Here is a 27,500-nt window from a genome sequence, read left to right as displayed (position 1 = left end):
AAACGTTGGGCCTGGAAATAGATTCAGTTCTCCCTCCAAGAACTGGACGTGGCCTTCCTCTCTAGAGAGAGCCACTATTTCACTAACACTAGACCCCAAAACGAGTGCAAACAGAAATATGACTTTTGAGTCAAATCCTTCTAAGCGCACTCCTCATTGTTCATTATTCATGCAAAATGAAGAATCTTATCTAGTGACCATGAAATGGGTCTTGGAGGCGCTGAAGGACTAAGCTTAGCACGGGCCTTCGGAATTCATTAAGAACGTCGTTAGAAAGGTCGACCTGAAAGGCATATAGTATCGGTCTTGTCAAGGCAGACTTGCACATTGATATTGTGTTGGCTGCTAAACCCTGCTCATGAAAGTGAATGAAAAATGATAAATATGAATCTGTCAAGATTTCTTTTTGGTTTCTTCGCCTTGACAAAGGATGCCCGCTTCTTCCATGATGCCTCATATTGTCTTCTGGTTTCCTCCAAAAAGTCTATACTGTCTTTTGATACCCCAAATCTTTTTCTCATCGCTAAGGAAAGAAAATCATGAGATGCAGGTTCCAGGTTTTCTGTGATAAAGCGAAGACAATCGACTTCTGTACTCGCTGAGACAGGGTTGGATCCGGTAGCGGTACAAACTTCAGTCGTAGTTCCAATGCCAGAGGGAACCACACGCTGTTTGGCCACTTGTGGGCCACTGTTGCTGCTTTCCCATTGAAGGACCTCAGTTTGTCGAGGATCTTCAAAAGGAGGTTGTGCGGAGTGAACAGGTAAATCCTGGACCATCTGTTCCAGTCTAGGGACATAGCGTCCAGTGCCTCCGCTAGCGGATCCTCGTATTGGGACACATAAGGATGTATTTTCTAGTAGTCTTTCGTTGCAAAATGGTCTATCTGCAGTTCCGGGACTTGACTCAAGATGAAGGAGAACGATCCTGTGTCTAGGGACCATTCTGACTCTATTGTTGTAAACCTGGATAGAGCGTCCGCTGTCACATTGCGGAACCCTTGAATGTGAACTGCTGACAGGTGCCATGTCTTCCTTTCCGCCAAACGGAATATGGCCAACATCACTTGGTTGATTTGAGGCGACCTCGACCCTTGTCGATTCAGGCATCTCACTATCACCTCAATGTCTAGAACTAAACTTATGTGGGTGGAGTGGCGAGGAGATACTTTATTTAGTGTCAGAAAACTGCCATGGCTTCTAGAAAGTTGATGTGGAATGACTTGAAAAGATTGGACCAAGCTCCTTGGACTCTCTTCTGGTGAGAGTGGCCTCCCCAGCCTTCCTTTGAGGCGTCTGTGTGGATAGAAACTGACGGAGGGGAACGTTGAAGAAGTATTGATTTCTTCAGTTGCTTGGCTTTGGACCACGGCTTGAGAAGCGTTCGCAGTCGAGTCAGTAGTGGTCTCATTAGATCTCTTCGCGCGTTTCATGCGTATTTTCTCCAGACTCCTGTTGCATCCTTTAACTGTGCTCTTAGCACTGGATCTGTTATCGAAGCAATCTATAGAGAGCCCAGCACTCTTTCCTGTTCGCGTCTTGATATCCGTTTAGATTTCAATAGTCTCTTGACAGATCCTGCTATTTCTTTCCTCTTCTTCCCAGGAATGGAAAGTCGATGTGACTTCAAATTACAGTGGATTCCTAACCACTGAAATTTTTGAGATGAAGATAGTCGAGACTTTTTTTATGTTGATCTTGAATCCCAGATGTTCCAGGAACTGGATCACTATCTTGGAGGCTTGCATGAATTCTCTCCTGGATGCTGCCCACAACAGCCAGTCGTCCAAGTAGGCCACTACTTGGATCCCCTTTAGGCGTAATTGATGGATGGCTGCGTTCGCAAGCTTCGTGAAAATTCTTGGGGCTATGTTCAGCCCGAATGGCATGGCTCTGAAGGAGAAAAGTCTTCTTTGTAACTTGAAGCCTAGGTAGGAGGAGAGGTGACGATTAATTGGAACGTGCCAATAAGCGTCAGACAAGTCTATTGAGACGGTATATGCCTTTAAGGGCAATAGGGTCCTTATGTGTTGAAGTATGAGCATCCTAAACTTGTAGTTCACTGTGAACTTATTGAGTGGCGACAAGTCCAGAATGACTCTGAGTTTTCTGAGTCCTTCTTCGGAACACAAAACAGCCTTCCTTGGAACTTGATGGACTTAACTTTTCGGATTACTCTTTTCTCTAAGAGTTCTCGGACATATTCTTACAGAACGGGGGTAGAGTGTTGGAAGAACTGAGGAAATTGAGGTGGAGGACTGCTCCAGCTCCAACCTAGTCCATTCTTTAGTAGGCTGTGGGCCAAGGGATCGAAGGTCCAACGATCCCTAGATAGATGTAGTCTCCCTCCTACTGGAAGCATCTCACTTCTTCTGTTGTGGACCTGAGGCCTTGCCTCCTTGATTGCGTCCTCCCCTGAATCCCCTTCCCCTTGAAGGGCATCTAGAAGAACCTCTGGCTGTTCCTCTAGCTTTTGAGCGAAAGGAAGAAGTCTGCCTTTCAAAAGCTGGGTTAAAAACCGGCGACTGTGTCTCCACTTGTTAAGTTACCAACTGGTATGTGGTGGGAGGTTGTGCCACTATCTGAGGCACCGCGGTCGCAGGAAGTTGCTGTTGTTGCTGTCGGTAGGGCTTAGCCGGACGAGAGGATAGCCTAGGCCTTTTTGTCTTCTTCTAGGGTTGGGGACTCTCATCCGGAGAAGACTTTCTCTTAAGATTTATGCCCCACTTTTTGAGAAGGTTCCTATTTTCCGTGGCAGCCTTGTCTACCACCTCTTTAACCACTTCGTTGGGAAAGAGGTCCTTACCTCAGATGCAAGAGCAGATTAGCTTCCTCGGTTCGTGCCTCACCGTAGCCGAGGCAAACACGAACTCTCTACAGGCTCTCCGTGCTTTAATAAAGCTATAGAGATCCTTCGTAACTGTGGCCAGATGGGTTTTGGCCACTACCATGAACATGTCCTGGTTCTTGGGGTCACTTGCCATCGTTTCATATGTCGTTTGCAACGACATCAATGCCGCAAGTCTTTCTTTCGTCTCTTGCTCTCTGTGCAAGAGAAACTCCGACAGCTTTGGAAGTTCCTCACCAAACTGACGTTCGGCAATATCAGCTTCCAGCTTCCCGACTGAGAAGGTAAGGTGGACGTCCTTCCAGTCTTTTTGGTCCAAGGGTAAGGTCAGGGATAATGGCTTGCATCCCTCCAAGGAGGGGCATGGTTTCCCTGCCTCTGCCGCCTTCAAGGCTGCCTTATAACCCTTTTCCAGGAAGGGAAAGACTCTGGTTGGAGAGGCCACAAAGGAGGGAAGCTTCTTACTCAAGGCGTGCACCTTTGAGTTCGTGAAGCCCCTCTCTTTCATGGAGCTCGCTAGTAACACCTGTGCTTTACTATGGTTAAGGACTATGACCTCCTTTGGCTCCGTCTCCTCCTTTGAGGCTGGCTCCTTCCTAAGACGGACATAGCAGTCCGGGTAAGAGTCTTTGTTGGGCCAAAATTCCACATCTTCCAGGGGAATTGACCCCAACTTCTCGGATATAGCAATCTTCCTGGTTGTCATTGGCATGTGTTCGGCATACCTCCAAGGATTGGTGTCCAAGCACAAAGGAAGATCCTTCACGTTGAGTCGCTTTTGGGGCCCACGTGATGCTGCGAGTCTACGTATCTCCAGTTTCATCGCAGCTTCCTTTTCATCATTCTTCTTTTGTATTTGTTGAATCATCTCAACAATAGAAGAAAGAGTCCTTCCCAGATCACCTGTGATAGCAGATGATGTAGAGGGAACAGATTCCGGGGCCGGAACCAATGTAACCGACAATTCATCGATTTCCTCCTCTTCTATTTCCTGAGCCTGGGTCAGCTCCTCCTCCTGACTTTCTCCCAGAAGGTCCTTCTCTGTATAATACGACACTTCTGACATCCTATCGTCCAATTGGATGTTTTGAAGGGTGGCCGAGACTTCAGAATCTACCGGATTCTGGACAGTTGGTATCTCCTCCTGAGGCTGAGGAATGACTGCATCAGCCGATGCCTTAGGGAAAAGGTAGGCCCTCATCTTCTCATTTGGAAGGTAGGGGCCTGAAGTGTTTTTCTGAAAACCCCTCACACAGGTTCGCAACTTTTCCCTAGCAGCATCCCTTGTCTCCGCCGACTTAGGGGTGTCAATGCCTCGGTAATCAGGTTAGAACATATGATACATACCTGAGGGTCCCAATACCGGAGATCACCTTTAGAGGCTGCGAATGCTGCGAGTCTCCTGCATAACTCATGTCCACAGAAGTTCTTGCTGCGGACATTGCAGAACATACTATCACACTTCGGATGGTCCTCCTGTAAAGAGAAGAAAATCCATGAGTATGAAGTGAAGACTTTTCATTTATTATTATTACATGTAGCTTATATAGTAATTAATACTAAGGTTAATTCTTATACTAGAATACCTTATACATTTTCCTAGGTGGAAAGTTAAGGTGTAGCTCACACCTTAAGATACAGTTTTAATATACGGGATAGAATGAATACAGAAAGAACTCACTTTCTATATATTGTACGGTCCCAACAAAAGGTTGTACAAGATAACATTAAATATGTTGGAAGAACTTTAGTGTTACAACAAACTCTGTACTGTAGTTTTATTAATGCAGTGTGTACTACACCACAAATATAGTAACTACTGTACATCGCATGCTGGCATTTACCCCTGTATAGATCGAAGTTATACTACCTTTAACTAATAGGCGGAAATTCACTGGTTCGCAAATGTGTGCCGGCCGGCAACTAAAAACACTAGCACCCGGCTGCCGGCCGCTAATCGTAGTGGCCGGCAGATCTCGTGATGTGTTTCTACTGCCAGCAAGCAAAGGTAGTGATACCCATGACGGCCGGCAGTGACTATGAACCAGAGAACCTTCACCTATCTGGCTGCCAGCCGTTAAAGCCGGCAGCCGGGCTAGGGGTACAATACACTAGCAAGAGAAACAGTATGGATGTAAGGTTATAAGGCGGCATTGCTATACAACCTTCCATTCAGAAAGAGTGCACATATGGAAGGGGAGAATGTAACATTCAGGCTTCCTATCTATCCATAGCCTGCCGGGCTTTACCAGCAGACACGGAAGAGAGACCAAGGGAGGTCTGGGGTTCACTCTGTAGAAGAAAAAGGGTCTCTGCCGGCCGGCAGAGAGCTGAGCCGGTCCTCCATCCTAACCTACGCTAGGTACGGAAGTAGGACTGCGGCCAAAAGATGTGATGGCTAACCATCACTAAGAAAGATAGGGGGGAAAGGGATAAGGGTCCTTTAAACTTTGTTCTAGTATGAGACACATCCAGCAGTTAGGAAAGCTCATCCTAACTTAGAGTTTGCCTCTTAGGGAGGAAGGTTGGCAATACTTGCTATCCTCCTCCATACCAGAACAAAGTTAGGTGTAGTTATTTCGTCAGGCAACGGAGAAAAACTTATTCACCAGCCCGAGAATAACAACACAGGACAGTGTGCTAGACCACTAGAAGAAGGAATCATCTCGTACAGAATCCTTCGGATGTGGGCTAGGGAAGCAAAGCCTCCTGTGTCTGCGCCTAACCTAGCAAATGAAACTCATTCTCTATGCTAGGAAGACCCAGACCACAGACTAGAAACTCTAATATTCTGCCCCAAACCCAAAACCCAGTCACTCTGGTTACCGGGTCAGGACAGACACATCCTAGTATAGTTATACCTGAATATTATTCAGATAGAACCACTAGGACTAAGCCTAAGGCTTACTCAGAGGGAGAAAGGGATATAACTTAGTCTCCGGAGGAGAAAAGAACAACCGGTGATGTGTGCGAAAGTATACTAAAGCCCCATAGGCTACTAGCCTAGGAGCGGTGAGAATCGATTACCTAAATCACCGAAACTCTCTCGTATACAATCTTGGAGAAGAAAATTCAACAATACCTTACATGTATAAATATTTGCTTATAGCTTCAATAACATAACACTCGGAAAACTTATACCATGCATGAAAGTACTAGGGCCAGACGCCTAGGCTACTAAGCCTCGCGAAGGGCAAGATTGGTTACCTAAATCGCTTAACTGAAAACTAACAATATCATATAAGAATTCCTAGAGGAGCTAAATAGCTAGATTTTTTAAAGCATAATAACCGGGAACGTCGCAATGGCTAACTAAATGACCCATGCATAGCAAGCGACAGCATCCAGGATGCCTCCGGTAGGCAACAGCTCTTGTTTACGTTAATATCACTTTTGATTTAATTCAAAATGACAAGAGCTTACATTTATACAAAGTGAAGATAATACTCAACTTTCCAGAGGCAGAAGACGCCGAAGAAAGCATCAAAAGGTTGAATAATATCCAAAATTACGAGAGATCACAAAGAAAAACGCCGAATAGTAGAGCTACATGAAAAGGAATAAAGATGGCGCTGCCGCCTTCATCAGATACACACTGGAAACGGAATAGGGGAGATTCCTTGGGAACGGCTCTCTCTTCATTCTCGTTTTTAGATTCTTGTCACTGTAACCCCTCGAAGTGTTAATACTGTTCGGGGTGAAGATAGCTATGTGGCGTGGCAAGAATACGTCCTCTGATATTATGCAATATCCCTGTTAGATTTATTTAGGGATATTCGCTCCAGGAGTTGAATTCTGGATACCTTAAAGTAAAATTCTCTGGGAATATCACTGTAGTCAAATATACCCTAGGAAGCTACCCTTTAGGAACTTCCATCAGGACGACATGGCCTGAGCCCAAATATATATATATATATTTTTGGGCTCAAGCCATGTCGTCCTGATGGAAGTTCCTATAGGGTAGCTTCCTAGGGTATATTACAACTACGGCGATATTCCCAGAGAATTTACCTTAAGGTACCAGAATTCTAACTCCTGGAGCGAGTATCCCTCGTGAAAGGGATATCGCGACATATTAGAGGACGTACTCTAGACACGTCACATGGCAATCTACGACCTGAACAGAGATTTCGTCTCGTAGGAGGTGATTGACGAGATACGAATTCGGGAAAGAAAAAGGGGAGCCGCTCCCAAGGCTTCCCTATCCCCCGATTCGTATGCGTGCCTGGCGCCAATCCTGGCGCCATCTGTATTCCTTTTTGCGTAGCTTAACAACTCGGTGTTTTTTCCTGTTTTTCTCGCAAATCTTGGATTTATTCAGCTTTTCATGGCTTCTTTGTCTTCGTTGGCCTCGGATAAGTTGAGTATAGTGTCTGTTATGTATAAATGTAGGCTCTTGGTAAAATTTTGAGTGATTAATAGGATTAATCTTTGATACAAGAGCCGTAGCCTACCAGAGGTGTCCTGGACACTGTCACTCGCTAGGTATAAATTAGTTAGTCAGAGTGACATTCCTGGTTGTTTTGCTTTAATAAATTTTAGCTATTTAGCTTTACATAGGATTTCCTTTCGTGCTTAGTATTATTTGGCGAAGTATTCGCCATTCTGGCCTACGCTAGGCCATGTAGCCTAGTCGTTTGGTCCTAGTACTTCATGCATGATTTTGGTTTTTCCGAGTGTAATTAAAATTTTATTGAAGCTTTAGGCTATATTTTATACATTTAAGACTGTGTGGAATATTTCCAAGATTGTATACGTGTGAGTTTCGGTGAATTAGGTAATCGATTCTCTTGGTGCCTAGGCTAATTGCTTATGGAGCCTTAGTATACTTTATCATACTCCCCGGTTGCTTTCTTTTCCTCGGAGAAGGTATGCAATCCCTTTCCCTCTGTTTAAGCCTTGGGCTTATCCCTAAGTGGTTTTTTCCGAATTTATTTTCGATAAAACTATACTAGGGTGTTACTGTACCTTCCTGTTCCAGTAAGTCTGGTTCAAAGAGGGACAGAACAACAGATTTTTTAGTCTGAGTCCGTGTTGTCTGGCTTGGGGCAGTGTCTCCCTCGCTGACCTAACACTTACAAAGGGAGCTTAGCTCCCTTAGGTCACTACCGAAGGTTTCTGTAAGTTATGATTCCTTCTTTTGTGATCGACCAGACTAAGTCCTGTTGCTGTTCTCGGGGGAGGATAAGTTCTTCCCTTGGGAGTAGCAACGCCTTCCTTGCTTTGGTGCTCTGGAAGCTGGCAAGTATTGCTGGCCCTTTCCCTTAGATCTCCCTTAGGCTAAGACAAAGTTCTTGGCTGCGGGTGATCTGTCACTAAAGCAAGGTTGGCAGGACCCTCTTGTCCCTTCCCCCTCTATCTCCGTAATGGCCTAGCCATTACTGTACTGTACCTTGCCGGCCGGCAGAGCTGGCCGGCAGGGGTATTACTGTACTGTACGTCATTCTACTTCTGGACCTAGTATAGGTTGGGATGTGGAATTGACTAAGCCCATTGCCGGCCGGCAGAGATGCTGGCCGGCAAGGGTCTTATGTTTTCGAGTGCTGCCCGGACCTCTCTTGGTCCCTCATCCATGCCTGCCGGCAGAGCCGGACGGCAGTGGTCAAGGAAGCCTGAATTAAGTTTCTCCCCTTCCTTATATGCACTCTTTCGGTTGCCGGGCTTGGGGGGTTGTGTACACTCTTATCCCGGCATCCATTCTATTTTCTTCTAGTGCTGTACCTGTCCCGGCAGCCGGCCTATGAGGCCGGCAGCCGGGCAGGTGTAGTCTTCTGGTTCTTTTGCTGCCGGCTGGCATCGGTCTTGTACCTTTGCCGGCCGGCTTATGTCAGTCCTTGTCTGCCGGTCACCAAGAGTGTGGCCGGCAGCTGGGTACTACCTTGTGTAGTTGCTGGCCGGCAGTCATTGCCGGCCAACACTGGCTGTTGCCGGCCGGCAGCTGCTGCCGACCGGCACAGGCATTTGAACCAGAGTGCTGCCGCCCTATAGCTGTTAAGTAGTATACTTTAAAGCTAGTTGTGGTGTGTGCCGGCCGGCAAAGGCAGGCCGGCACACATCCTCCTATACTGTACTAGTATTCTTCTGTATAGCATATACAGTAAGAAGAAAACTATAGTAAAGGTTTAGGTACAGCACTGTATCTTCTAACACTATTGTGTTTTCTTGCACAGCCCTTTGCTGTTGCCCTCAGATAGGAAGCAGAGTTCTTCCCTGTCTATTATCCAGGATTTTAAAATCATTGCCTAGGTGTGAGCTCCACCTGTATCCTCTGGAAACCTTGCATTGGTTACTCTAGAAGAGATAAACATTTTGATTTTATTATCTGGAAGGCTGCAACAATGGGTTGTGAGGGAAACACAAGTGTGTGTCTTTCCTTTATGAATTGTTATGCTATACTATGCATATCCAGTGATACATAGTTCACTTGATACTCATAAAAATTTCTTCTCTTTACAGGAGGACCCTCCGAAGTGCGGAAATGTTTTCTGCAATGTCCGCAGCAAGAACCTCTGCGGACATGAGTGTTGTAGGAGACACGCAGCATGCGCTGTCTCCAAGGATGATCTCCAGTATTGGGACCCTCAGGTATGTACTGTATGCACTAACCTGATTACTGAGGCTTTTGATTCCCCGAGAACGGCGGAATCAAGGGATATAGCAAGGGAAAAGCTTCGTACTTGGGTAAGGGGCTTCAAGAAGAACACCTCTGGCCCTTATCTTCCAAGTGAGAAGATGAGGGCGTATCTTTTTCCCCAGGCATCAGCTGAGGCAGTGATTCCCCAGCCTCAAGAGGAGATCCCTCAAGATCAAGTCCAGGTGGACGAGGAAGTCGCAGATGCGATGCAAGACATCCAGTTGTGTGACAGGATGTCTGACCTGGACGAACGTTTGGAAGAAGACCTCCTGGCAGAAGGTCAGGATCAAGTTCAAACCCCGGATGTCGTAGAGGATGAGGTCGACGAGGTGTCGGCTACTCCGGTTCAGATGCCGGAGCCTATCCCCTCAACATCGGCTGGTCTCCCGGTAGAACTGGGACAGGCCCTCTCTTCGATTGTTGGAATGATCCAACAAATGCAGAAGGAGAATCAGGAGAAGGCGGCTGCAATGGAACTGCGTATGCAGTCCCTAGCAGAATCACATGGGCCCCTGAAAAGGCTCAATGCGAAAGACCTTCCCATATGCTCAGATGCTAACCCATGGAGGTATGCTGAGCACATGCCGATGACGACTGGAAAGATCGTCATCTCGGATAAGCTGGGTTCAGTTCCCCTAGAGGAGGTAGAATTCTGGCCCAGCAAGGCATCATATCCGGACTGCTATGTCCGGCTGAGAAAAGAACCAGCTTCAAGGGAGGAGACAGAGCCGAAGGAGGTCATTATTATGGACCACACTAAGGCTCAAGCCCTACTTTCATCCTCGATGAAAGAGAGGGGCTTCTCTAATTCGAAGGTAGCTGCATTGAGCAAGAAGCTCCCTTCTTTTGTGTCCTCTCCTGATAGAGCCTTCCCCTTTTTACAAAAAGGGTTTGCGGCTGTCCTAAAGGCAGTCGAGGCCGGCAAGCCTTGCCCCTCCCTGGAGGAGTGTAAACCCTTGTCGCTGGCTCTGCCTATGGACCACAAAGACTGGAAGGATGTCCATCTGACATTCTCAGTGGGAAAGTTGGAGGCTGATATTGACGGACGGCAATTCGGCGAGGACCTCCCCAAGCTGTCCGAATCTCTTTTACGAAGAGAGTTCGAGACCAAAGAAAGACTGGCTGCCTCAATGTCTCATCAGACTACTCTTGAGACAATGGCAAGTGACCCTAAGGTCCATGAAATGTTCATGGTAGTGGCTAAGTCTCACCTAGCCACAGTGACGAAGGACCTTTATGGCTTCATCAAGGCAAGGAGAGCTTGCAGGGAGTTCGTGTTCACCGGGGCTTCGGTGAGACACGAACCAAGGAAATTAATCTCCTCCAACATTTGGGGAAAAGACCTTTTCCCTACCGATGTGGTCAAAGAGGTTGTTGATAAGGCCGATGTGGAGAATAGAAACCTTCTCCAGAAGTGGGGCCTGGCTATCAAAAGAAAATCTTCCCCGGATGAGGGTCCTCAACCAAAGAGGAAGAATATGAGGACTAGGCTACCATCTCGGCCAGCCAAGCCTTATAGACAGCAACAGCAACTGCAATTGCCTTTGCCTCCAGTGCCCCAGATGGTGGCACAAACCCCGACTGCTTTTCAGTGGGTACCCCAGGCTGTGCCAGGTCAGTCAACCACATTCGCCCCAACGTTCGAAGGACAGTCTTCTTCCTTTCGTGCAAAACCTAGAGGAGCAGCCAGAGGCTCGTCTAGGCGCCCCTCAAGGGGAAGGGGATTCAGAGGTGGTCGTGGTCAGGGAGGCAAGACCTCAGGACGGCAGTCCAAGTGAAATGATACCGGTAGGAGGGAGACTGATGAAATTTTGGGATCGCTGGACCTTCGATCCCTGGGCCCAAGGCCTACTCAAGAATGGACTGGGTTGGAGCTGGTACAGCACTCCACCCCCATGCCTTCGGTTTTTCCAACACTCCACCCCCGTTTTGGAGGAGTACGTTCAAGAACTGTTGGAGAAAAATGTGATCCGAAAGGTGAAGTCCATCAAATTCCAAGGGAGGCTGTTTTGTGTTCCCAAGAAAGACTCGGAAAAGCTCAGAGTCATTCTGGACTTGTCACCACTCAACAAGTTCATAGTGAATTGCAAATTCAAGATGCTAACACTGCAACACATAAGGACCTTACTGCCCAAGAGGGCATACTCAGTCTCTATAGACTTGTCAGACGCCTATTGGCACATTCCAATCAGCCGTCGACTCTCCCCCTACCTAGGGTTCAGGCTACAACGGAAACTGTACGCCTTCAGAGCCATGCCATTCGGGCTAAACATAGCCCCAAGGATTTTCACGAAGCTTGCGAGCGCAGCTCTCAAACAATTACGCCTTAAGGGAATTCAGGTAGTAGCCTACCTGGACGACTGGCTGGTGTGGGCAGCATCCGAGACTGAATGCTTGCAAGCTTCCAGTCAGGTGATTAGGTTCCTAGAGTACCTAGACTTCAAGATCAACAAGAAAAAGTCTCGACTTTCTCCATCCCAAAAGTTCCAGTGGCTGGGAATCCACTGGGACCTTTTGTCACACAGTTTCTCCATCCCGACGAAGAAAAGGAAGGAGATAGCGGGCTCTGTCAAGAGACTTCTAGATTCCGAAAGGATATCAAGACGCGAACAGGAGAGGGTACTAGGCTCTCTCCAGTTTGCTTCAGTGACAGACCCAGTGCTAAGAGCACAGCTGAAGGATGCAACTGGAGTTTGGAGAAGGTATGCATCAAACGCGCGAAGAGACCTGAGAAGACCAGTGCCGCCTCGGCTACGTACTCTTCTCAGACCTTGGTCCCAAGCCAGACATCTAAAGAAGTCGGTTCTTCTTCAGCCACCTCCCCCGTCGATGACGATTCACTCAGACGCCTCAAAGGAGGGATGGGGAGGTCACTCTCATCGGAAAAAAGTCCAGGGGACTTGGTCCAAGCTATTCAGGACCTTTCATATAAACTTTCTAGAAGCTATGGCAGTGCTCCTTACCTTAAAGAAAGTCTCCCTGCGTCACTCGATCTACATAAGATTGGTGACGGACAGCGAGGTGGTTGTGAGATGCTTGAATCGACAAGGGTCGAGGTCACCACCTCTCAACCAAGTGATGTTAGCCATTTTCCGATTGGCGGAAAAGAAGAAGTGGTACCTGTCGGCAGTTCACCTTCAAGGAGTCCGCAATGTGACAGCGGACGCTCTATCCAGGTTCACACCGATAGAGTCGGAATGGTCCTTAGACGCAGGATCATTTTCCTTCATTCTGAATCAAGTCCCAGAACTGCAAATAGACCTCTTTGCGACGAAAGACAACAAGAAGTTGCCCCTGTACGTGTCCCCGTACGAGGACCCCTTAGCGGAAGCAGTGGACGCAATGTCCCTCGACTGGAACAGATGGTCCAGGATTTATCTGTTCCCTCCTCACAACCTTCTGTTGAGGGTCCTCAACAAACTGAGATCCTTCAAGGGGGTAGCGGCAATAGTGGCCCACAAGTGGGCGAACAGTATGTGGTTCCCCTTGGCGTTGGAACTACAGATGAAGTTCGTGCCGCTACCACATCCAGTTCTGACCCAGCGAGTCCAGAAGTCGACTGTCTGCGCTTCATTACAGAAAACCCAGACCCTGCAGCTCATGATTTTCTCGCCCTAGCGGTGAGAAAGCGTTTCGGGATTTCGAAAGCCAGCATAGACTTCCTAGAGGATTACAAGTGCAAATCGACTAGAAGGCAATATGAGTCATCTTGGAGAAAATGGGTGGCCTTTGTAAAGGCAAAGAATCCGCAGGAGATCTCAACAGACTTCTGCTTATCTTTCTTCATCCACCTCCATGGCCAAGGGTTGGCAGCTAACACGATTTCAGTGTGTAAATCTGCTCTGATGAGACCCATTTTATTTGCCTTCCAGATCGACCTAGGTAACGAGATCTTTAATAAAGTTCCGAAAGCCTGCGCTAGGCTCAGACCTTCAGCACCTCCAAAGCCCATATCATGGTCTTTAGACAAAGTTCTTCATTTCGCCTCCCTGTTGAGCAATGAAGAATGTGCGTTAAAGGATTTGACGCAAAAAGTTATTTTCCTATTTGCACTCGCGTCCGGGGCAAGGGTTAGTGAGATCGTTGCCCTCTCGAGAGAGGCAGGTCGTGTTCAGTTCCTGGATGGGGGGGAGCTGAACCTGTTTCCGGATCCTACGTTTCTCGCCAAGAATGAGTTACCCACCAACAGGTGGGGTCCCTGGAGAATCTGCCCTCTGAAAGAAGATGCATCTCTATGTCCAGTAGAATGCCTAAAGGTCTATATTCGTAGAACTTCAGACTTCAAGGGTGGTCAACTATTCAGGGGAGAAACATCAGGCTCAAATTTATCTCTGAATCAACTCAGAGCGAAAATCACATATTTTATTCGCAGAGCGGATCCTGACAGTACACCCGCAGGTCACGATCCGAGGAAAGTTGCCTCATCCCTAAATTTCTTTAATTGTATGGATTTTGAACATCTCCGTTCATACACGGGCTGGAAGTCTTCCAGGGTGTTCTTTCGCCACTATGCGAAGCAAGTAGAGGAACTTAAGAGATCTGTGGTAGCAGTGGGTCGTGTAGTTAACCCTACTGTTTAACTCTGCGAGGAACAGTGGTCTTAATTGGGACGATTAAGTCCAGGGTGAGTGTGTAGGTACATACTGTACTACAAACTAAATGAGGGCACCAAGTGCCCATATAGACTGTTCCTTCTTTCAAAGGTGAACCTAGCATAAGTTCAGACATGTGTGCCAAGCGTTTCTAACGCTAATGTGATTGATTTGTAATACAGACTTTTTATGACTTGATACCTTGGTATCTTATTGAAGTGGTGTTTAATGGTTTTTCTTTCAGATAAACAAGTTCTGTTTACTATCATACTTATGCTTAAAGTTTTGGGTTATCCTCTTTTATATAAATATATATATTTGTTGTTAACCTGTCTGTTTATTATCTGTCAATAAACTTGTTCTTGAGAACCTTGCGTCTCTTTCACCTGTGTCAATTTATTGGTATAATTGAGCATTTTAATTCTATGTATCTTATCTGGGATAATTCTGATAGAATTGTTCTGTTATGCAAGCTATGTTGCATTGGTTTATGTAAGTCCCCTAATGGGAGGACTCCGTCCCATAAAGGGACGAGGGCGGTTTTATTAGTTTCTTCCTATGCGGATATAAACCTTTGTCCAATACAAGTATTGTGCGGATTACTGGTCAATATTTTGACGCAGTGGTTCTATACAAACTATGCTTTACTTAATATAGGGCGAGACCACTATATTAGCTTGCCTGGTATTCATACATAGATATATGTACTCTTCGAGACTTTCCAGAGTCTAGTAGGACTCTTCCCTGTAAAGGGGCAGGAAGCTCTAACATAGTTTATAGTTAGTTGAAAAGATGTATAACGGTAACATCTTAGGTCTCTAGGTCTAGTCGACCGGGAATAAATACCTCCGGGGAGTACGGCACGTTCTGAGAATCCACAGATACAGTAATGCTCTGGTACACTTCCATCAGGACGACATGGCTTGAGCCCAAAAAACGGATTTTGAGCGAAGCGAAAAATCTATTTTTGGGTGAGATAGCCATGTCGTCCTGATGGACCCGCCCTTGCCTTTCTAAGAAAGAGCTGTAGGACCCCTCCCTACATACAGTATCTGTAGCACCTCGTGTACGCTACAAGGAATACAGATGGCGCCAGGATTGGCGCCAGGCACGCATACGAATCGGGGGACAGGGAAGCCTTGGGAGCGGCTCCCCTTTTTCTTTCCCGAATTCGTGTCTCGTCAATCACCTCTTACGAGACGAAATCTCTGTTCAGGTCGTAGATTGCCATGTGACGTGTCTAGAATACGTCCTCTGATATGTCGCGATATCCCTTTCACGAGGGATACTCGCTCCAGGAGTTAGAATTCTGGTACCTTAAGGTAAATTCTCTGGGAATATCGCCGTAGTTGTAATATACCCTAGGAAGCTACCCTATAGGAACTTCCATCAGGACGACATGGCTATCTCACCCAAAAATAGATTTTTCGCTTCGCTCAAAATCCGTATATATATATATATATATATATATATATATATATATATATATATATATATATATATATATATATATATATATATATATATATATATACATATATATATATATATATATAAAGATATATATATATATATATATATATATATATATATATATATATATATATATATATATATATATATATATATATATATATAAAGATATATATATATATATATATATATATATATATATATATATATAAAGATATATATATATATATATATATATATATATATATATATATATATATATATATATATATATATATATATATATATATATATATACGCATATACTGTATATATATATATATATATATATATATATATATATATATATATATATATATATATATATATATAAATATATATATATATATATATATATATATATATATATATATATATATATTTGTCTTTATCTATCTATCTATATATATATATATATATATATATATATATATATATATATATATATATATATATATATATATATATGCATACATACATACATACATACATACATACATAGTATATAAATATGTTACGGCTGGTAAGCTGCACAACCTCTCGAGTTCTAAACTCAGCATTTTGTTTTTACATAAATCTGTTACATTAGAGTAACACCTGAACTCTGATAATATCATACAAATCCCAGACGGCATTATATAAAAAACTGAATATCTAAAGGTCTCTAAAGTACACTCAAAACGCTTGGTAATTATTTTAAGAACTATTCATTTAGCCTCTTACTTCGATTCTTTAACAGGGATACGAGTGATTACTGAAGACATTGGTGACTTAAATAATACATTCTTTACAATATAAATAATTATGTTTTATAAAAACTAAGACACTGAAAGAATTTATTTCAAAAATAAATCACTCTAAATAGTAAGTCTGAACAAATCTTTAGACTAAGACAAATTACTCAGAGAATTATATAATCATTTGTTTCACTAAAAATTCAATTCTACATCAATATTTAGTCTTGATAACTAATGAAAATATTTAATCCTCAACAGTCAAAGGATTAAACTCTTAAATAAATTGCATTAAGTAGTTGATAAACCTATAATTTTTAGCTTAAACGAAGTGAAGACAGAATAAGAATTTTTCACGTTTTCACATAAATCTCCATAGACCAGTTACAAAGCTTTACACTATACAGAAACTCACCACAAAGAAAAAAAAAGATCTTGCAAAGTAGTAACTTTGTTACACACTACACATGATATACGTTGGACACATTCTTAATCACTTTGAAGAGGACTCCCACGATGAAGATGAACTTTGGCTCTTTCATAGGACAGGCTGTTTTTCTTCTGCCCTACGCATCCCTAGGAGCACTTATATATTGACTTAGTAACATCTAGATTATTCTAAATAGATTATTTACTTGGTTTGAGGGCAGGCCCCTAGCGACGGCTAAGTTACCAACTAGATAAAAATTCACTGGTACAAACCTTGCTTTCAAGGAAACTCTCTCTCTCTCAACAGCTCCGACCACCTACCGTTTTTGGAAGTAAATAAAAGATAAAAACGTACGCTGGGGTTTTCATGAATCTTCCTAAACATGTGCCAAATATAAGAATTGCATATTTTCTCACAAATATGACGCAATACCTCATGAGAATAAAAAAAAAAAAAAAGAATTACATAAGCTCACATTCACACCTCGTAGGGTCATATAACACTCTTAACATAATTTACCTACAATTACTTAAAACTATAGGAGAGCAACTCATTTTATGAACTAACTATTCAACTCTTAAATACATATATAAAATGCATGAATATATTATTTACTCCATGCTAGACCAGCTTCATAAAATAGCTCCCCCCAAAAAAGATTATTTATTCTGGGACTGAATCAATCGATATGGCTTGATATGAATAATCTGCAGCTACTTTATCTTTACCTGATATATGCTTTACATTAATACAATATAGTTGGAAACATAAAAACCAACTAGTAAACCTTTGATTATTATTTTTCATCTTATTGACAAAATTTGAGGGATTGTGATCGAATACACTCTAATCTCTTCATTCTGTGGTCGATTCACAGACCTGAAACTTGTTTATCGCTGCGACTAACACTAACAGATGCCTTTCAACAATCGAGTAGGCTCGCTGATGTTTCTTCAGCTTCGACGACATAAAAAAAACAGGGTGAATAACTCCTTCCTCCTCTTCTTGCAATAAAACAGCTCGAATCCCATTATCTGAAGCATACACTTAGATGAGGAATTTCTTGTTGAAATCAGGTGCTCGCAGTATCAGTTTCAAAGTTAATATGGCTTTTATCCTGTGCAAGGATTCCTGGCACTCACTGGTCCATACAAATTTTTTCTTGGGGCTTGTAAAATCTGTGGAGTGAGTGACTATAGTGGAAAAGTTTAGGTAAAAATGTCGGTAGAATCCTGCCATCCCTAAAAAAAACGTTGTAATTGTTCCCTTGTTGTGGGCCATGATGCTTTACCTATTCCTTCGACGTTAGTGGATACTGGGCAGTTAGTCCTCTTCCTACTTCAAATCCCAAGTACCGAACTTTTGCCTTTCAAAATTCCCTTTTCTCCAGGTTAATCATCAGTTGTGCTCGTCGTAGGTTTGGAAATACCTTCTTCAGAATTCAGAAATGTTCTTCCCAGGTTGATGAGTTTACCACAATATTGTAGAAATATATGCCTACTCCTTCTATCGATTCTGGAAGGTTATCCATCACTCGTTGAAAATTAACAGGGGCATTTATTAGACCAACCGGCATGACGGTGTATTGATAAAACCCAAACAGGGTTGTAAAAGCCGATAACAATTTTGCATTGTCGTACAAGGAATTCGATAATTGCCTTTTAACAAATGGATCTTGGAGACAAACCTCACTTGTCTGATATTTTAAAGTAGTTGGTTGATGATCGGCAATGGATAATTATCGGCCACACAGATCGAATTTAACTTTCGGTAGTCTGTTCACATGTTCTTGGTGATACGGCGACAGTCGATAAGCTTGTTGTTTGAATGGTCTTTCCGTTATTTTGAGGTGTATCTCATACTTCATCAGGCTTGATCGTTTCAGGGCGTCCAAACAATTTAAAGGAACTTCTAATTAATTGGCTTAATTCTTCTTGTTGCTCATGGTCCAAATGAGTTCATTTCTTTTCTAAGTTCCGAATGATAGACAAATTATTCACTTTGCTTATCGCCCCTACCTCATATCCGTCGACGTCTTCCGTGGATGATGTGGTTTGAACCATACACACCTGTGAAGCTTCAGCCTCGTTTTCGTTTAATTAGGGTTTCAAGAGGTTAACATGTACTTTCCTTTGACTTTTCCTTCTTCCAGGGGTTTCAAAAACGTAGGTCAGGTCACTGATCTTCTCCAAAATCTTGAATGGTCCTTGGAACTTGTTGGTGAGTGGGAATCTCCTTATCAACAAGAAAACTAATACCTGTTGTCCTACTGAAAACTGTCTGTCCTTACTTTTCATATCGAACCAATTTTTCATGTCTTCTTGATTCATTTTAAGGATTTCTAGGGAAAAATTCCTTATCTCGCCTATCCTTTTCCTCAAATACTTGACACTCGATCGGAAGGACGGGTGAAACTTAATGCACATGGAGGGTTTACGACTGATAATATTATTATATTCATTCAGCAAAGCAGCTTTATCAAGTTTCTTCACCTCTCTCACCCTCAAGTATGTTCAAGAATTCCTCGTAGGTACTGTTCTAGTATTACCATTTCTTCAAAATCATCCATCTCCCTTACCCTAGCAGCCTTTGTCCATCCCTTACAAAAAATCGTCGTACCTTATAAGCATAATCCCGGAAAGTCATTTTCTTGTCCTTCCTCATATTTCGGAACCTATCATTATAATATTCATGTGTCATCTAATACACTTGCAGCACGCTCCTTTATGCTTCTTGATACTCCTTTCTCTGGTCCTGAGATAAGGATAAATAACCACTGCGGACCTTCCCAATCAATAAACTCTGCAATATCCCAGACTATTCATCTTTTGGCCATTTCATCGTCAATTCGACCGTTTTAAAATGATCAAAAAACTCATCTGGAGCCTCTTCTGTGAACCTTGGAATTAACCCTAGGCATCCGACACATTAAACACTGGTTCTTGCATAGCAGGGATCACCTTTGTCTGCGTTGCCGACTGTGTACGAGCGTCCAACCGCTTCATCTCCCGCGCATGTCGTATAATCTCTCTTGCCTCTTCCTTCTCCCACTCCTACTTTTCTTTGATCCTCCTCACATGTCTTGAGATCTCTCGGGCTTCTTCTCGTTCTGTTTCTCCCATTTCCTTCGCACTTGCCATCATATTCAATTTGATCAAATTCTCCTCTGCTGCAATTCATCACATCTCAGCTTCTTCATCACTATCTGCATTCGTACCTTCAGTTTGTGGGTCAACTGGTCCTTGCTTCGGTAGAATTTCTTTGTCAGCTTCCTCCAATAGTTCATGAAATGCCACAATATTTTCTTCCTACAATTTTCCCCAGTTTATCAATGCTTCTAATGCTAGACCCTTGAATTGGGTTTTAATCATTCGACACATAGCATGGCCACCACATGCCGTTTAAATAGAGAGCCACTGAGCTTTAACTGCATTATCTTCTAACAATTCCTGATCATTTGGGTTATTCAAAAACTCTTGGATAACAAACAGTGCCATCTTGTAATTTAATTATGTTTAATAACTCTCCGAAAATTATCCTAACAATACACAAAATCATATTAACACTGAATTGTTAAAAAACATTGAATCAAAACACGGCCCTGTTATCACCAATATTTTAAATCAAACTCGGTCTATCCCAAGTGTCTGGCCACCAAAAGCATATTATGAAAGATATAGTACCGTGTCTTAGAATCAAACATGTAATATTAAATATATTACGGCGGGAAGGCAATAGGACCTCGTGAGTTCAAAACTCACCTGTTTATTTTCACAATAAATCTGTTACACTTGGATATATCAATACCCGTGCTCTGAGACACTTATACAACCCACAGACAGGAATACATAAAGCGCTGAATATCCAATGGTCTCTTAAGTACACTAAAAAAAAAAAAAAAGGGTAATTATTCTTAAGACTTATTTAAAACCACTTCTTACTAGGATTCTTACACTCTATACCAAAATAAATATATTCTAAATAAATTAAAGCACTTTGAAAGAATTGGAATAAAAACAAATTAATCACTTGAAATATTAAGTCTAGACAAAACTTACAGGCAGACGAAAAGTAAGAGGACTGATTATAATGTTGGAAGGGAAATGGAAAGATCGAGTAAAAACGAATGGAGAATATGTCAAGAACTTGAGGAAAAGGATCGGCGAGAAAAGAAAAGTTTCCATCGAAAACTTGAAAACGAGCCAATGAAAAATGAAGAAAGGTTTTGATATGAAAAGTAAGAAGACAGTTTGTGGTAGGACAACAGGTGTTGGTTTTCTTGCCGAAAAAGAGATTCTCTCACATCAACAAGTTCCAAGGACCCTACTAGATTTTGCAGAGGATCAGTGACCTGACCTACGTTATCAAAACACCTGGAAGAAGGAAAAGCCAAAGGAAGGTACATGTTAACATATTGAAACCGCACTTAAGCAAAAACCTGACCAAAGCTTCACAAAGTATGTAGGGCGTAAACCATTCCATCCATGGAAGACAACGACATATATGAAGTAGGGCCTGTATGTAAAGTGAGTAATCCGTCCAATGTTAGGAGCTTAGAAGAGAAAAAATTAACTCGTTTGAATATGGAGCAACAAGACGAATTAAGCCGTTTGATTAAAAGTTTCTCTGATATTTTTCTCAGACGTCATGAAACGAACCAACTTGACGAGGCATATGCTACACCTTAAGATCACGTAAAGACCATTCAAACAACGCGCTTATCGACTGTCGCTATATCACGGAGAAGTAGTGAGAAAAGAATGGGACACGTCGGACAGCATGATTGGATCTGTCCTATTGCAAAATTACAAGGAGGGAATTCTCCACTCAGTCTATTTTATTCTGTCAAAGCTGAAGAAGCATCAATGGGCTGACTCGACAGTTGAAAAGGAACTGATAGAGCTAATTACAGTGATAAGGAAGTTTGAAATTTATGTAAATAGACCACAAATTGAAGAAATTATGTTATACTCAGATCATAATCCCTTAACTCATGCTAATAAAATGAAGAATAATAATGGAAGGATGACTTGATAGGATTGCAACCATAATGTATTAATTGGAAGCATATATACTGTAGAAAAGACAAGGCTGCTGATTATTTATCTTTGGCTGAAGCGATTAATTCAGGGCCAGTATGAATGATCTTTTTGAGGGAGCTATCTTATGAAGCTTGTCTAACACAAGTGTAGATTAATGGTTTTCCCGCAATTCATTTGTATCTGTAAGTGAAGTATAGCCAGCTCATAGGGTGAGTTCCACTCATGTAGGATTAAGTAAATGCATGCAAATTGCATAGGACTGTTGTCATTCATTTAGTTATATTTTTCCTTCAGTTATGTATATGTAACTTACGTTATCTTAAAGAAATCATTTTTTATATCACGGTTTGGTAACAAGTTTTACAGTATGTAACTAGTTGAAGAGTATGTATGAGTGGAGGTTAGTGGATTTAGCTGAGAGGGATCCCTTGTCAGGTGACAATAGAACCCTACTTCAAACTGCCAAGTTGAGAACCATGAAGCCGCGAGGTACCTTCCCCACGTTTTGAGAATTATTAACTGGAAAATTCCAAAAAGAATTGGGATGATATATATAAGGCCTAGCAGAGTTCCAGGATGACATACTAAAATAGCCAACGTCCGACAATCCCCTCATCAGCGCCTCTTCACCCATAGCGTTTCCTCTCAAGCAAGAATAGTGTTTTCTCTCTAACGTATATAGTGTATAGTATTTGTTAAGAATTCTAGTAAATTTTGATCAGAATGATCTGAAAGGAATTTGTGAGTAAAGTTTATATTGTAAAATTATGTTTATTTTTCATTTTTGTGCCTGGTTTTTAGTTAAAAAGTGAATTGCATTTATTTGTGCTCAACCGTTCAGTAACCATGGGTGAGCCCAAAGAATGTAAAGATAACAGTTACATATATGTAAGTGTAATCATTATTTATTCACTATAGTGTTAGAGTGTCAACTTTTTTCATTAATTGTCAAAATTCAACATCATTATAAATCAATTTCTTGTGAAATAAGTGATTCTAAAATTCTTGAAGTATCTTTTTGTCATAAGTCTGAGGTCTAGATCTGATCGTCATTTGGAGTGATCTATTTTTGGTATTATTGTTGAATTTCTGTTTTTATAGAATATATGCATTTTTTTAAAGTGTGTATTATATGGATCATCAATAATTAATTCAGTACTTGCTCGTACCCCCTGACTTTGAACCAAAGTAAGAGGTTGGTTTTAGAATAGATCCTGTTAAGAGTGAAGTCATCACCAAGTTTTGTTTTGAATGTAACGTATAGAGACCTTTAGATATTTAGTGTTTTTATGTATTAACGTCTCGGAGTTGCGTATTATTCTCAGAGCTCCGAGGTGTTCTCTTGTGTGTCAGATTATGTAATATAAAGCAGGAAAGTTTTGGGGAGTTAGAAATTTACGTAATTCACTTGAAATTAACTTTTATAACAAGATATAAACTTGATACTTAATGAAAAAAGATAACCGGATAACGATACAAATACCTTTCACTTTACTACAGGGTCAGTTACAGAACTTTACACAATGACAACACTCACCCCAACACAATAAACTCAAGTTTACCTTTGACTTCTTTCTTTACGTTTTAACATACGATTTACGTTATGGCACAGAATCACTTTGGAGAGGACACAACATAGGTACTGAGAGAGGGGGAGGGGGGACCTTTGGCTCTTTCACAGGACAGCTGTTTCTCCACTGCTGCTATGCAGCCCTGGCAGCCGCATATATAGAATGTATATACTTTCAGATTATTCCAGGTCCGATATCTGGAAGTGTGGCGGGTTGGCCTAAGGGCGTAAGGTTGCTAATGATTACTCTCACGGATGCGTACCCACACAATAGGGAGATGAACTCTCTTAGGTAGCTCCGCTCACCTTTTTCCTCGGAATAATAAAAAAAGATACAACCTAACACTAGGATTTTTGAGATCCTTCCAAAGTACATGACATATAAGAATTGCATGTTTTCTCTCAAACATGACCCAATATCTAATAGACATAAACGAACATTAAGTAAGCTCTTGTTCTTATCTAGTATGGTCACATAACAATCTCAAACAGATTGTGTAAGACTTCATAACAAAAATACATGAAATGAAAAGTTAATTCTTGAAAAATAATGTAAATTTACATACTCTGACTTGAATGAAAATATAATGAAATTAACAACGAAAGTCTTACGTAATTTGTATACAAAAGTTACGTCTGCATAAGAAGAACTAATCTTACAGGCTGCTAATTCACCTTTGCCAAGCACATATACAAACACAAATAAAATCATTAATAAACTACTGTATTTACTCTACACTACACCAGCTTCATAAGAGTTAGCTGAGACGGTTGAGTAGTCAAGCGATGATAGAATCCTACTTCATAATACCAAGTTAGCAACCTAAATGCCGTGTAGGACATGCCCTCACACTTTGAGAATGATTAACTGAATATATATATATATATATATATATATATATATATATATATATATATATATATATATATATATATATATATATATATATATATGTGTGTGTGTGTGTGTGTGTATATATATATATATATATATATATATATATATATATATATATATATATATATATATATATATATATATATATATATACATATATATATATATATATATATATATATATATATATATATATATATATATATATATATATATATATATATATATATGACAGCAAGCCGGGAGGAAAAAGGAAACGAAGATTGGACAAGCGCTTTCGTGTTATTATTACACCTCTTCACGGTCTTATGGTTTAAAAATATAATTAGAATACAAAGAAACCTCTGTGATGACGTAAAACAGAAAAAAATGAGCAAATTACAAATTACTTAAAAGCTAGTTGTTTAAAAATGTTGTTTACATGAAATTCATCCAGTTTGTACATACCTGAACTGGTGTTAAGCAGATCTTCGAAATTTTTCTTAATTAAAACTGTTTCAATGATATTTCTTTTAACAAAATCTTTGCAAAATATAAGTTCTTTAGCAGCTTTCCAATTAATAGCGTGGTTGCACTCATTCATATACTGAAAAAGACTGCTGGCAATGTTTCCCGTTCTTACATTATATTTATGCTGATTTTTACATTCCTAACCAAAAGAAGGATTCACGTGCTCTCTTTAATGTTCTATCAATCCCTGAATGCCCTGCATACGGACTTGCATGTACAATGTGGATGGCTTGTTTAATTGAAGAGAGAGGAAGAACTACCCGTGCACAAAATTCCCCTCCCCTCTTCTCGTAACCACAATGTAAGATATCCTTTTCAATAAAAGATTTTTCACGGGGCACATTCAGAAATGACGGATAGCTCTCCGATTCCCATTTAATCACTGCTCTCACTTTCTCCATCCATTCCTCTTTTTTTCTGTTCCTCCTGGATTTCTTTTATATCCCAACCTCCCAAGTCAATCAAACCTACATCATCAGGGTATTCATTCTGGACATCCTTGGTCATGTCCTTGGTCACCAACATATATTCACTTTTGCCGCTTGTATCTCTCTCTCTCTCTCTCTCTCTCTCTCTCTCTCTCTCTCTCTCTCGCCCCGTTTTCTGATTGTTCATCGGGAGAACCCAACCCGTTCTCTACTCTCTCTATTTTGATGGGGGTCTTCAATATTTTGGTTACATTCTTCGTTCTTCTTTTGTACCCTAGTTGTTACTCCTATTACTGCACCTTTAGAGAGGGCATCAGCTACCTTGTTAGCATTACCCTCTATGTTGTGAAAACACCTTTTATATTAAACTCTAGCAATATCCTAATCCATCTCACTTGTCAAGAGGTCAAGTAATTTTTATAATACAAATCACATAACGGGCGATGATCACTTTGCAACTCAATCGACTGACCAAATAAAAAGAACCGAGCCCTCTCTAGAGCCCAAAGAATAGAGAAAGCCTCTTGATTGAATTTTCTATAATTCTTTTCTGCCCCTTTTAACCCCCGGGAAGCAAAACAAATGGGTCACTCTCTGCCTTTATAATCTCGTTGAGAATCTACGCCACCAATAGCTACACTACTCGCATCTGTTGTCACTAAAAACGGGAGATCAAATCTAGGATGTGCGAGTAATTCATTGCTCGTTAAAGCTGCTTTCAAATGGTTAAAGTCTCTTTCATCTTCCCCTCCCCAATATATTACTTTTTGTTTCTTTAAAGCATTTAAGGGTCTCGCTATCTCTCCAAAACCTCTTATGAATTTACGGTAATACCCAGTGTGCCGTAGGAATCCAGCTACTTCTTAAAGTTACGTGGCCTGTGGAAATCTGTAATAGCCGCTATTTTACTGGGGCAGGGATGGATACCTTCTGGGGTTATTATGTGACCTAAAAATTCGACATGTTTACAGAAAAATTTGCACTTTGACAAATTTATTTTTATACCATTACGTCACAATGCTTCTAAAACTTTACGGATAATCTTATTATGTTCTTTGGCCATTTTCCAGGTAATTATGATATCGTCTAAATAACCAAGAACATTATGGCCAATTAAGGGAGACATAACTGCCATCATTACTCTAGAGAAATGACTTGGAGCACTTTTAACACCGAAAGGAAGAAAATTAAATATAAAATGTTGATTGTTGGCTATAAATGTCGTTTTACATTTACTGTTTTCCTGAAAGGGTATTTGATACTATTCAGATTTTAAACCAACAGTTGTAAAATATTTACTTTCTCATACAGTCACAAGTAATTCTTCGATCGAGAACAATGGAAAGGCATTATCCTTAGTGACTGCATTCAACTTCCCATAATCAACACACAATCTTACTGAGCCATTCTTTTTCCGAACAGCTACAATTGGAGAAGACGAGGGGGATTTTAGCTCCTAAATTATCCATTGTTCCCTTAATTTATTATTTTCTCTTCTATACCATGGTCGTCTCCGCCTGCCCAGTTTCAATGTGAAAGGGAAATCGATCAACCCTCCCGGCTGGCTCATCTCCATAATTTTCGCGCTTGCATAATCAAATTCTGAGTGCGTTCGTCTGTACGGGCTGGAGTTGTGGTTCCCAACATCCCATTATAAGCAATTTCATATAACTCTAATTCACACACAGAATGACTTCCTAAAACAAGTCTTTTATTTGACAAATTAACTATAGTTATATCAGCTCTGTTCTCTTTAACTTCTGTCAAGCCCTCTAATATCATATGGGCCCAAATGTCATGGGGTTTAACAACTACCTTGGTTCCTTCGGCAAGAGGGTGACACCGGGTCACAGATATGCTCGTAAGGGTCTGAGGAGACAACACTTCTCCTCTCACAGGTACAGCTGTTACCCTACTTAAATGTCTCTCCGAGCTAACACACGCACTTACTGTCTCATGACTTCACAGCCCCCCTTTGAATTTGACAATTGCTGTATGGTTTATGTGTAGTTTATTTCCTCCTGACGTGTCAAAAACAATGGATGCCACTGGCTCTAGTGGATATGATGAGAATCTTTTTTCAATCAATGAAACACTGGTTCCTGTATCAATCAGGGCTCAAATGGATTTATCTTGCAGGTCGATCCTAACTGCTAACATTCCCAGACGGCCATTAGGAGATATGGGGTACGAGCCAATTACCTCAGCTGCAATGTCGCTGCCCCCTACTGCTGCGGGGGTGAGGTCGGGGGTACCAATGGAGGTCCCAGTGCCTGCCCTGTCATGTCTGTCGTCACTGCTTC

This window comes from Palaemon carinicauda, chromosome 15, assembly GCF_036898095.1.
Source record: "Palaemon carinicauda isolate YSFRI2023 chromosome 15, ASM3689809v2, whole genome shotgun sequence".
Lineage (NCBI taxonomy): Eukaryota > Metazoa > Arthropoda > Malacostraca > Decapoda > Palaemonidae > Palaemon > Palaemon carinicauda.
The sequence above is the reverse complement of the archived record's forward strand: the minus strand, read 5'-3'. Positions refer to the sequence as shown.